This window comes from Pseudorasbora parva, chromosome 1, assembly GCF_024679245.1.
Source record: "Pseudorasbora parva isolate DD20220531a chromosome 1, ASM2467924v1, whole genome shotgun sequence".
Lineage (NCBI taxonomy): Eukaryota > Metazoa > Chordata > Actinopteri > Cypriniformes > Gobionidae > Pseudorasbora > Pseudorasbora parva.
The window spans coordinates 65,455,235-65,467,810 of record NC_090172.1 but is presented as its reverse complement, the minus strand read 5'-3'; the positions used below and the strand labels follow the sequence as shown (position 1 = coordinate 65,467,810).

Sequence of the window (12,576 nt, the reverse complement as noted above, 5' to 3'; positions counted from 1 at the left end):
GGTGTATAAATCAAGCTCTAGGCCTGCAGACGCTTCTACACACATTAGTGAAAGAATGGGTCGCTCTCAGGAGCTCAGTGAACTCAAGCGTGGGGCCGTGATAGGCTGACACCTGTGCAATAAGGCCATTCCTGACATTTCCTCACGACTAAATATTCCACGCTCAACTGTTAGTGGGATTATAACAAAGAGGAAGCCATTGGGAACAACAGCAACTCAGACACAGTGTTAAATCCCAGAGCGGGGTCAGCGCATGCTGAGGGTCACAGTGCGCAGAAGTCACCAACTTTCTGCAGAGTCAACAGCTCCAAACCTCCAAACTTCTGTGGCCTTCAGCTGAGCTCAAGAACAGCAGAGAGAGCTTCATGGAATGGGTTTCCATGGCCGAGCAGATCATCAAAGCCTTACATCACCAAGAGCAATGCAAAGCGTGGGATGCAGTGGAGTAAAGCAGCTGCCACTGGATTCTAGAGCAGTGAGACGTGTTCTCTGGAGTGACCAATCACGCTTCAGTCTGACAATCCCATAGACGAGTCTGGGTTTGGTGGTCGCCAGGAGAACGGGACTTGCCTGACTGCATTGTGCCAAGTTTGGTGGAGGGGGATTATGGTGTGGGGCTGTTTTTTTAGGGGTTGGGCTTGGGCCCTTAGTTCCAGTGAAAAGAACTCCTAATGCTTCACCAATACATTTTGGACAATAGAACAGCTTTGGGATGAATTAGAGCGGAGACTGAGAGCCAGGCCTTCTCGTCCAACATCAGTGCCTGACCTCACAAATGAGTTTTAGAAATAAATCCTACGGATTATGAATGGGATGACATCCATCTATCATCTATCTGTCCATTCATCCATCCATCCATCCATCATCTATCTGTCTATCCATCCGTCCGTCCGTCCGTCCGTCCGTCCATCCATCCATCCATCCATCCATCCAGCCAGCAGCCATATCACCCTGTAGCCCAAGACTGGTTTCCCACTGAAGCTAAGCAGGGCTGAGCCTGGTCATTACCTGGATGGGAGACCAACTGGGAAAACCAGGTAGCTGCTGGTAGAGGTGTTAGTGAGGCCAGCTCACCCTTGGTCTGTGTGGGTCCTAACGCCCCAGTATAGTGATGGGGACACTGTACTGTCAAAGAGCACCGTCCTTCGGATGAGACGTTAAACCGAGGTCCCGACTCTCTCTGGTCGTTATAAATACCAGGATGTCCTTCGATAAAGAGTAGGGGTGTAACCCCGGCATCCTGGCAGAATTTGCCCATTGGTCCCTGTCCCTCATGGGCTCCTAATAATCCCCATCTCCTGATTGGCTTCATCACTCGCTCTCCTCTTCACCAATCAGCTGGTGTGTGGTGAGCGTTCTGGCGCAATATGGCTGCCGTCGCATCATCCAGGTGGTGCTGCACATTGGTGGTGGCTGAGGAGATTCCCCCTTCAATGTAAAGCGCTTTGAGTGCCTAGAAAAGCGGTATATCAATGTAACGAATTATTATTATCTATCCGTCCATCCATCCATCATCTATCCATCCATTATCTATCGATCAACTATCAGTCCATCTATCCATCCATCCATCCATCATCTATTGGTCCATCCATCCATTATCTATCGATCATCTATCAGTCCATCTATCCATCCATCCTCTATCTGTCATCCATCCATCCATCCATCCATCCATCATATATTGGTCTATCCATCTATTATCTATCAATCATCTATTGGTCCATCCATCCATCTATCCATCCATCGGTCCATCTGTCCATCCATTATCTATCAATCATCTATCGGTCCATCAACCATCCATCCATCCATCCAATTTCCTGGCATCTCTGTTCTTTACTTTACACTCTCATGTCTTTTATACAGCAGTATGAAGGAATCTCTCTCTTGACGTTCGTTGTGAATCTCAGCGGCCTACATTTCCTCAAATGTTTCTCCAGTTCTCCGTCATTACGGCTCAGTGTGTTCTTGTTAACTTTCAGTAAAGCACAGAGACTCGGTTCATTAAAGAGAATCAAACATTCGACCTGATTAAGTGTCCTTGCGTAACTGATGTGCATCATTAAAGAGCCACATCACTGAAAGACAAGATGTTCTCTCTCCAACACACACACACACACACACACACACACACACACACACACACACACACACATTCCTGGAACGACCTTCACGCTGGAGGCTCGTCACCATTTGGAAGCGACACACAAACCCCCTCCAGATCTTATTATGCAGATGTAATCCATGACCAGAGCCATAAGGACGTGACATCACTTATACGCCTCAAACCCTTCGCTTATGTAAATCCTCTCGGTTTACCCACAATTCTGCAGCACTTCAATGTTTCATAACATGATATCATTCAGTGTTTAGCTCAAGAGACAAGACGAGACAAGAAGGTGTTTTCATTCTAATTTTGTATTCAAATTTTGTTCTATAATACTTTCACAGAAACTACTCTATAGCCAAAAGCAACATGTGGATGGAGTCTGATCATATGCGTATGGCAAAAAGGTTATTCTGTGATAAACGACCGGTTACAACACGCCTGTGTGACAATGGCCTGTTTTCACAACTAGGGCTGAAACACACCTAATAATCAATATAGCCTCAATATTTATATTTGCTCTGAATTGGTTTAAAACGGGTCTATTATAACTAAAAAGTAATTGTAACAAAATATAGTCAAATATGGTAACAATAAAGTGTTCATAATTAAAAATAAGCAGCTTGGTTTCAAACTTCTTTTTATTAACAGAAACGTGGAGAGTTTATAGTTAATTAAACAATTTGTAATTGTAAAAGATTTAAGGTTAATATTTTTAGCATTTCATACAATTTTTATTCATTTTATTGTATATTTTATGTTTTATGTAATATAATTCAATCATTTTAAGAAATCTTTGGAAGTTTGCCAGTCCCCCTGGTTAAGTAAAACATTATACAAACATGTTTTATGAAAATTAATGTTTTAATTGTCAAAGAATTGACAATAATGTAAAATGTGTACCTTGAATGTAATTTAAGTCGTTTTGGATAAAAGCGTCTGCCAAATGCATAAATGTAAATGTAAATGTAATGTACAAAATTATGCCACGTTGAGACTTCTGTGCACTTTATGAATGGTGACGCAAACAAATGATTGAATTGCTGAGTTGATTTATTAAAAGGAGGAGTTTGAAATGTGTAAACTAATGAAACCAAATCTAACTCTATGTCTGCTCCTTGAGTTTATAAACGATATGCTATTAAAACAACTTAGGGTGCGTTCACACTTGTCACACGTGTCCTGGTGCGGTTGCTCGTTTAGTGCGGTTCATTTGAACACATGTGAACGCTGCCATCCGAACCCTGGTGCGCACCAAACAAGCGGACCGAGAGCGCTAAAAAGAGGAGTCTCGGTCCGCTTCCAAACGAACTCTGGTGCGGTTCGATTGATATATGAACGCAACACGGACCAAAGACATGTAAACGGACCAAAAACCGGACGTAATGTCACAAGATGCGACGCATAGTCAGCTGATTTGACGACGCGGAAAGATCGGTGTATCCAAAATGAGTAACTTTAACATTAGAGGGCAAATGTGGAGCGACGAGGAAGTGCCTCATCAATATTTGGTCTGACGAGCATGTTTCGAAAATGCTAGAAAAAACACACAAAAAGCAGACCTGGTTCTTCTCATCAAAGTTCCTGTGTTGCCCATTATGAGCAGGTACAGACGACAGAACGGCCGTCTCTTTTCTGCACAACGGAGGGAATCCTGCTGCTGTTTTGAATGTTTTGAACATTTCATGAGCTCTTCATGAGTTCTCAGCGGGTAAAAATAATGCCGTATGTACACGCGTAAATGACGGCGTTTAATCTGCACACAGCGTTGTTTTGAATGTTTGGTAAACAAGCTCCTACGTCATATAAGACGACCAATCAGGTTGTGAGCGTCTCCCTGTGCCTTTGGTTCTGTAACTTTAGGGTCGGTGTTAAAAATGCCCGTGTGAACGCTAAGCGGACCAGGACTATATGTTTTGTTTTTGTTTTTTGGTCATGACCAAGCGAACCAAACTAACTGAACTACAAGTGTGAACGCACCCTTAGACTTAAAAATCCTGAAGTCACGAATCACAAATCAAAAGGAAGGATCACAAAACTAGTCCAATGGCATGATATATAGGCCAAGGGCGTTACAATTATTGAGATATATACAATGTTCTCAATTTTATAATAAATTGCAAATATACCATGGCATTTCCCAGCCATAATATCAGCTTAATCCCACTACACGTGAGATTCTCGTCTTACACATCTAGATTGAAATCCACCCCCGTACCAGTATTTATCTTTCAGATGTACACACACTACAGAGGTCAGAGCGAGGTGAGTGAATGAATGGGGAGAGAAACCCACAGAGAGCAAAAATAGCTGGAGCTCAATGTTAGGAGGATGCGGAGAACAGAGAGAGCTCTGTGCCGTCAGGAGCAGATCCACACACACACACACACACACACACACGAGTCGCAGTGACCTGCAGTCTGGTGGAGACGCTCTGACTCTTCAGTCTCACTGTCCTCATCACTGCAGCGACAGGACCAGTCTTACACCGCACATCAAGGGACTTACCAGAGATAGAGAGACAGAACAAATGGACAGACAGAATGATAGAATGAACAGTCGAGTGACAGACAGACAAATAAATGGATGGATGACACGTCACCTGGGAATAATACACTACACCGCCATGTCAACTGACTTGCACACGGTAGACTTATGCTCAAGAGATAGAGAGACTGAACAAATGGACAGACAGAAGGATAGATGAACAAACGAACAACAGATGGATGGACGGAAAGACAGAATGATAGACTGAACAAAGGAATGAGAGATAGATGAATGGACGAACAGACAGACATCAACTGACTTACACACGGTGCACTTATGTTCAAGAGATAGAGCGACTGAACATATGGACAGACAGAATGATAGAATGAACAAACGAATGACAGGCAGACAGACAAATAGAATGGACAACTGGACAACAGATAGACAGAATGATAGAATGAACAAACGAATGATGGATGGATGGACAGACAGAATTAACAAATGAACAACAGGTGGATGGACATACTGACAGACATAATGAACAAACGACAGACAGAATGATAGAATGAAGAAACGAATGATGGCTGGACAGATGGACAAAATGAACAAACAAACGACAGACAGACAGAATGATAGAATGAACAAACTAATGATGGATGGACAGACAGACAAAATGAACAAACAAACGACAGACAGACAGAAGGACAGACAGAAGGACAGAATGATAGAATGAACAAACAAATGATGGATGGACAGACAGACAAAATGAAAAAAACAAACGAGAGACAGACAGATAGACAGACAGACAGACAGGCAAAATGAACAAACAAACGACAGACAGACAGACAGACAGACAGAAGGACAGACAGAAGGACAGAATGATAGAATGAACAAACAAATGATGGATGGACAGACAGACAAAATGAACAAACAAACGACAGACAGACAGACAGACAGACAGAAGGACAGAATGATAGAATGAACAAACAAATGATGGATGGACAGACAGACAAAATGAAAAAAACAAACGAGAGACAGACAGATAGACAGACAGACAGACAGGCAAAATGAACAAACAAACGACAGACAGACAGACAGACAGAAGGACAGACAGAAGGACAGAATGATAGAATGAACAAACAAATGATGGATGGACAGACAGACAAAATGAACAAACAAACGACAGACAGACAGACAGACAGACAGAAGGACAGAATGATAGAATGAACAAACAAATTATGGATGGACAGACAGACAGACAAAATGAACAAACAAACGACAGACAGACAGACAGAAGGACAGAATGATAGAATGAACAAACAAATGATGGATGGACAGACAGACAAAATGAACAAACAAACGACAGACAGACAGACAGACAGACAGACAGACAGACAGACAGACAGACAGACAGACAAAATGAACAAACAAACGACAGACAGACAGACAGACAGAAGGACAGAATGAACAAACAAATGATGGATGGACAGACAGACAGACAGAAGGACAGAATGAACAAACAAATGATGGATGGACAGACAGGCAAAATGAACAAACAAACGACAGACAGACAGACAGACAGACAGACAGACAGACAGACAGACAGACAGAACTATAGAATGAACAAACTAATGACAGGCAGATAGATTGATAAAATGAAACGAATAATGGATGGACAGACAGAATGAACAAACAAATGACAGGCAGACATAATTATATAATGAAACATCCGTCTGTCCAACCCTCCATTGTTCTGTCCGTCGTTCAGTCCTTCTTTAAAGTAAATGCACCGTGTGAAAGACAGACAGAACAAACGTCCAATCGTTCAATCGACGGATAGATAGATGAAAGTCTTCCCTCCTGTCATTACTCAGCTGAGTTAGTCTCTGCTTCTAATTAAAAGAACGACAGACAGACAGAACGACTGAACAAACGACTAATCAATCGATCGATGGATAGATGGATGGATGGATGAAAGTTTCCTAACAGACGGATGTCTTCCCTCCTGTCATTACTCATCTGAGTCAGTCTAAACACATCTCTGCTTCTCCTCAAAGCTAATGATGTTGTGTGTGTGTGGCCTTTAGTCAGAGACTACACACACACACTCACATACACGTGCTGTGATGATCCTCCACAGAGCTCATGAAGGAGGAGCTGAAGCTCTCTTTACCTTACAAGCCCAAAGACCAGCTGCTCTCACAGCAACACATTAGGGGACGAACGGGGCCTTTAAAGGGACAGTTCATCTAAAAATATAATTATGTCACTGACTACCCCTAATCCTGTCAGAGCGTGAACGGAGATGGAGATGAGTCACGCCGTCAAGCTACAAATAAGACAAGAAAGCACCACAAAAGTGTGTGAGGACCTGACTAAATGATCTAAAAGTCAATGTAAAACCTACATGAGCCCTTCCAGCTTTACCAGCCTAACTGCTGCCCTCCGAATGTTGATCTTTAGGAGCGCTTGGCGGAGGGGGAGGGAGGCAAAATAAGAGCGATTGATGCCATCCGCTGAAAAGAAAAATCATTCAGAGGCGGAGCAAGTTATTATGTAAACATTATGGCAGCAGAAGGAGTGTGTGACATTGACAATCAGCTGGATCAACAAACAACCTGACAGCCTGTCTGGAGCTCAGACCAATCAAATCACAGGACGAGAGAAAACTAAACTAAACACGGGTATGTTTCTGACCAAAGATCAGACAAACTCTGACTAAACATTCAGCATAACAACAGGAACATGTGGAGGACTACAAGTGCACATCATGTGTCAACTCACATGGCTTCAGACGACTATATGGACTAATTATATCTCTTCTCAGAACGTCCCCTCAAAGTTATGGACACACTTTCCTCCGGTAACGCTAATGGAAATAACCGCTCAACGCTATCTGGTCTTTAATAACATCATCAACACTCTAAAAAATGCAAGTTGGGTTGGAAATGGACAAACCCAGAAATTGGGTTGTTTAATCCCTAGTAAATGGACCCATTCAAACAACCCAATTTCTGGGTTTGTCCATTTCCAACCCAACTTGGGTTGTTTTTAACCCAGCATTGTTTAGAGTGAAAGCTTTAGCACAAAAATGCTATTTATACAATGTTCATAGAATGTTTTTTTTTTAATTTTATTTTTTGGAAACATTTCTGTTATTTAAAAAAAAAAACTTTGTTACAGATGGTTCAGAAAACATTCAGAATTAATGTCCCCACACCCAAAAAATGCTGGGTTAAAAACAACCCAAGTTGGGTTGAAAATGGACAAACCCAGAAATTGGGTTGTTTGAACTCATTGAATGGACCTTCGCCATATGATACATCTTAACATTGGTTCGCATAACCAAGAAAAAAAAAAAACATTCTAAAAAACGTTCAGAAATAAGATTTTCAGAACTGAATAGAACATCAGCCAAACTTTCACATCAAATCAAGTCATCTTTATTTATCGAGCGCTCTTTACAGGTCTGACTCTTTCAAAGCAGCGTCCGTGTAACTTCCTCAGAACATCATTGGTTGGCTATTTTTGGAGCTCGTCAGTGTGAATGATGTAAGCTTGTTTAAGCCACGGAATATAACAGTTTAAAGATAATTGCAACGTTTTATTTCACAATTGCGAGAAATAAAGTCCAAATTGCGAGATATTAACTCATAATTGCGAGTTATAAAGTCAGAATGTCGTGATAGAAACTCGCTATTGCGAAGAAAAAAAAAAGAGTCAGAATTGCGAATTATAAAGTCAAAATTTTTACTTTTTATATCTTACAATTCTTAGAAAAGTTATCAGAATTGCAAGATATAAACTCGCAATTGCAGAAAGATCGATTACTGAGTCATAAAGTCCGAATTGTGAGTCATAAAGTCCGAATTGTGAGTCATAAGGTCCGAATTGTGAGTCATAAAGTTCAAATTGCGAATAATAAAGTTAGAATTGATCATAAAGTCTGAATTGGGAGTCATAAAGTCTGAATTGGGAGTCATAAAGTCCGAATTGTGAGTCATAAAGTTCAAATTGCGAATAATAAAGTTAGAATTGATCATAAAGTCTGAATTGTGAGTCATAAAGTCTGAATTGTGAGTCATAAAGTCCGAATTGTGAGTCATAAAGTTCAAATTGCGAATAATAAAGTTAGAATTGATCATAAAGTCTGAATTGGGAGTCATAAAGTCTGAATTGGGAGTCATAAAGTCCGAATTGTGAGTCATAAAGTTCAAATTGCGAATAATAAAGTTAGAATTGATCATAAAGTCCGAATTGTGAGTCATAAAGTCCGAATTGTGAGTCATAAGGTCCGAATTGTGAGTCATAAAGTTCAAATTGCGAAAAAATAAAGTTAGAATTGATCATAAAGTCTGAATTGAGAGTCATAAAGTCTGAATTGTGAGTCATAAAGTCCGAATTGGGAGTCATAAAGTCTGAATTGGGAGTCATAAAGTTCAAATTGCGAATAATAAAGTTAGAATTGATCATAACGTCCGAATTGTGGGTCATAAGGTCCGAATTGTGAGTCATAAAGTCCGAATTGTGAGTCATAAAGTCCGAATTGTGAGTCATAAAGTCTGAATTGTGAGTCATAAGGTCCGAATTGTGAGTCATAAAGTCTGAATTGTGAGTCATAAAGTCTGAATTGTGAGTCATAAGGTCCGAATTGTGAGTCATAAAGTCTGAATTGTGAGTCATAAGGTCCGAATTGTGAGTCATAAAGTTCAAATTGTGCATAATAAAGTTAGAATTGATCATAAAGTCTGAATTGTGAGTTATAAAGTTCAAATTGCGAATAATAAAGTTAGAATTGATCATAAAGTCCGAATTGTGAGTCATAAAGTCCGAATTGTGAGTCATAAAGTCTGAATTGTGAGTCATAAAGTCCGAATTGTGAGTCATAAAGTCTGAATTGTGAGTCATAAGGTCCGAATTGTGAGTCATAAAGTCTGAATTGTGAGTCATAAGGTCCGAATTGTGAGTCATAAAGTTCAAATTGTGCATAATAAAGTTAGAATTGATCATAAAGTCTGAATTGTGAGTTATAAAGTTCAAATTGTGAGTCATAAAGTCTGAATTGTGAGTTATAAAGTCTGAATTGTGAGTCATAAGGTCCGAATTGTGAGTCATAAAGTCTGAATTGTGAGTCATAAGGTCCGAATTGTGAGTCATAAAGTTCAAATTGTGCATAATAAAGTTAGAATTGATCATAAAGTCTGAATTGTGAGTTATAAAGTTCAAATTGCGAATAATAAAGTTAGAATTGATCATAAAGTCCGAATTGTGAGTCATAAAGTCCGAATTGTGAGTCATAAAGTCTGAATTGTGAGTCATAAAGTCCGAATTGTGAGTCATAAAGTCTGAATTGTGAGTCATAAGGTCCGAATTGTGAGTCATAAAGTCTGAATTGTGAGTCATAAGGTCCGAATTGTGAGTCATAAAGTTCAAATTGTGCATAATAAAGTTAGAATTGATCATAAAGTCTGAATTGTGAGTTATAAAGTCCGAATTGTGAGTCATAAAGTCTGAATTGTGAGTTATAAAGTCTGAATTTCGTGATATAGCCTAAACTGCGAATTCGGACTTTATCACAATTGTGAGTTTATATCTCATAATTCAAACTGTAATTCTCGCAATTCAGACTTTTTGTTTTCTACTTAAAATTGTGAGATATAAACTTGCAGTTGCGGAAAGTTCAAATTGTGAGTTATAAAGTCTGAATTGCGAATTATAAAGTCAGAAATATGTGATATAGCTTAAAATCACAGTTGTGAGTTTATATATCGTAATTCGGACTGTAATTCTCGCAATTCTGACTTTTTGTTTTTTGAATTGTAAGATATAAACGTTCAATTGCGAGAAATAAAGTCAGAAATGCAAAAAAGCTTGCCATTCAGACATTTAAAACTCGCGATGCAGACTTTTTCCGCAATTGTGAGTTTATACCTCACAATGATGTGTTCTTTTCTCACAATTAATATAAACTCGCAGTTCTGAGAAATAATGTCCAATTCTGATATTTTAATTTTTTCTCACAATTGCAAGTTTATGAATAAGTCTGAATAAGTTGCAATTATATATATATATATATATATATATATATATATATATATATATATATATATATATATATATATATATATATATATATATATATATATATATATATTGCAGAAACAAGCTTCCATAATGATGCTGCCCATTTTGTAGTATGGAAAATGTAGTGTTAACATTACGTAAAATTCTTCGTTATGTAAAAGGGGAAAAAACTGGAGTTGTACAGTATTTTTGGGGTGAACTATCACTTTAAATGTTGTATGAGTCACTGAAGACCCCAGATAAAGCGCCAGCGGACACGGCAGTCAGATAAACAGCTTTAGTGTACTCAGGGAGTCCAGCACACGGTGTTTGTGTGTGTTTGTGTGTGTAGTCGTGGCTGGAAAAGGCCTTTGCGGGTTTGTCTGCGTCCGCGACACACCTCCCTTTGACATTGACACACATTCTCCACAGCCACGGCGCGTGAGTGAGCAGACTCTGCAGAACCGCAGAGAAGCCCACGGCGTGAGCCTATGTTTTCCTTCTGATATTCAAGTTCCCATCAACAGTATGCATCTCTCCAGCGCAAATGCATGAACAAAGACCATCCTCAATCAACCCATAAGCAAACTGACACGTTCACCCATAAAGCCACTAAAACACTCTTGGGGGAAATGTGAGTTGGTTCCAGTAATGCGTGCAATCTTAAGGTTATGCAGGCATGGTTCATATCAAGCGAGCTGATTTTAACGCAGCTTTGTGTTTACAAGTTTCCAGCCGCTGGAAAAAATTAGGGTCACGTTTCATGTGTCGTTAAAAAAGGCACGATCAGCCCTTAATGAATATTTACATTTTATCCCATTGTGCATAACAATTCGTGACCGTTCGTTACGCGCGACACATTGTTGCATACATTTAAAAACATTAACAGTATAATGGCATACAGAAATTAGCCAGGCTGTTACAAAGATGCGGCGTTTCTCTTAAGAAATTGCACTTACCTCTACTGTAAAATAATATTGATGTCGGTGTGCCAAATTTCCCTAAAATACAAAAATAAGCACAAAAAAACGACACTCCTTTGTCTTGGAAATAAATGTGTATCTGTCACGGTCTTGACCCTGGGTGTCTCCCAGTGCTCTTTAGCTCTCACTTTCTTTCCAGCAGCGTTTGTTATTTTCTCTCCCTCTTTTCCTCGCTCTGTATTACCCCGTTTTTGTCCTTTCTCAAGCCACAGTACAAAAAATATGGAGCCGTCAATCAAATAAGTCGAGTTGAGTTATGGATGGGGGAGCGCGAAGTTACCCATCGAGCTCGGGTCGTCAGTGCTGAGGTGTTTGAGGACAGCTATATGGCGTGTGTGTGTTATGAAACGCTATTGCTGTAACCAGCCCTCCAACATATCGACACTCGGACGCGGAATGTCAAAGAAGCCCCGTTGTGGAAAAGCGTCCCCCCCTGTTTTTGGCAATGGTTCGCGCCCGTTGTTGAAGCGCCTGGTGGAACAAAACGCGTTCGCATTCCAAGGTTCTGGTTACAGCTGCGCTGCAAGTCTTAGGCAAGAGCTTCGTGTGATTTGGGGTGCGTCAGAAGATATAAATACACCAATCTCTCATTTCTTCCAGAAATGTATATGATATGCAAATTGGGTCGACGAATGATTTGGGAAAACGAATGAAAAGGGGAACGCGCGTCACCCTCCTCCACATAAACGCGCGCTTCGGGCAGTCCTGTAGATGTTGATGGAGGAAATTCTCAATTAAGACGATGGTTTTTGTAGAAGACCAAAATCACAATTACAAGCCAACTGTGAACAGTGCAACTATTCTATAAATCATACTGGACGCATTGATGGAAAAGTCACCCATTTGACTTTCTAACTTCGCCAGAGGTCTATAAAGACATCATCGATTCTCAATGAATAACAAGATTTGTCCAAATATTTTGGTTTTATGAGTATTTTTTGA

At 40.1% G+C, this 12,576-nt stretch overlaps 1 protein-coding gene across 1 annotated transcript in view; it reads right to left on the bottom strand.

Moving 5' to 3' along the window:
• The window catches only part of ndrg2 (NDRG family member 2), a 59,010-nt gene extending 46,975 nt beyond the window's left edge, over positions 1–12,035 (bottom strand). Inside the window, exon 1 of the mRNA XM_067447599.1 lies at positions 11,611–12,035. The gene's annotated coding sequence lies outside the window, so the exon portion shown is untranslated. The remainder of the gene's footprint in view (positions 1–11,610) is intronic.
• Between the last annotated feature and the right edge of the window lie 541 nt (positions 12,036–12,576).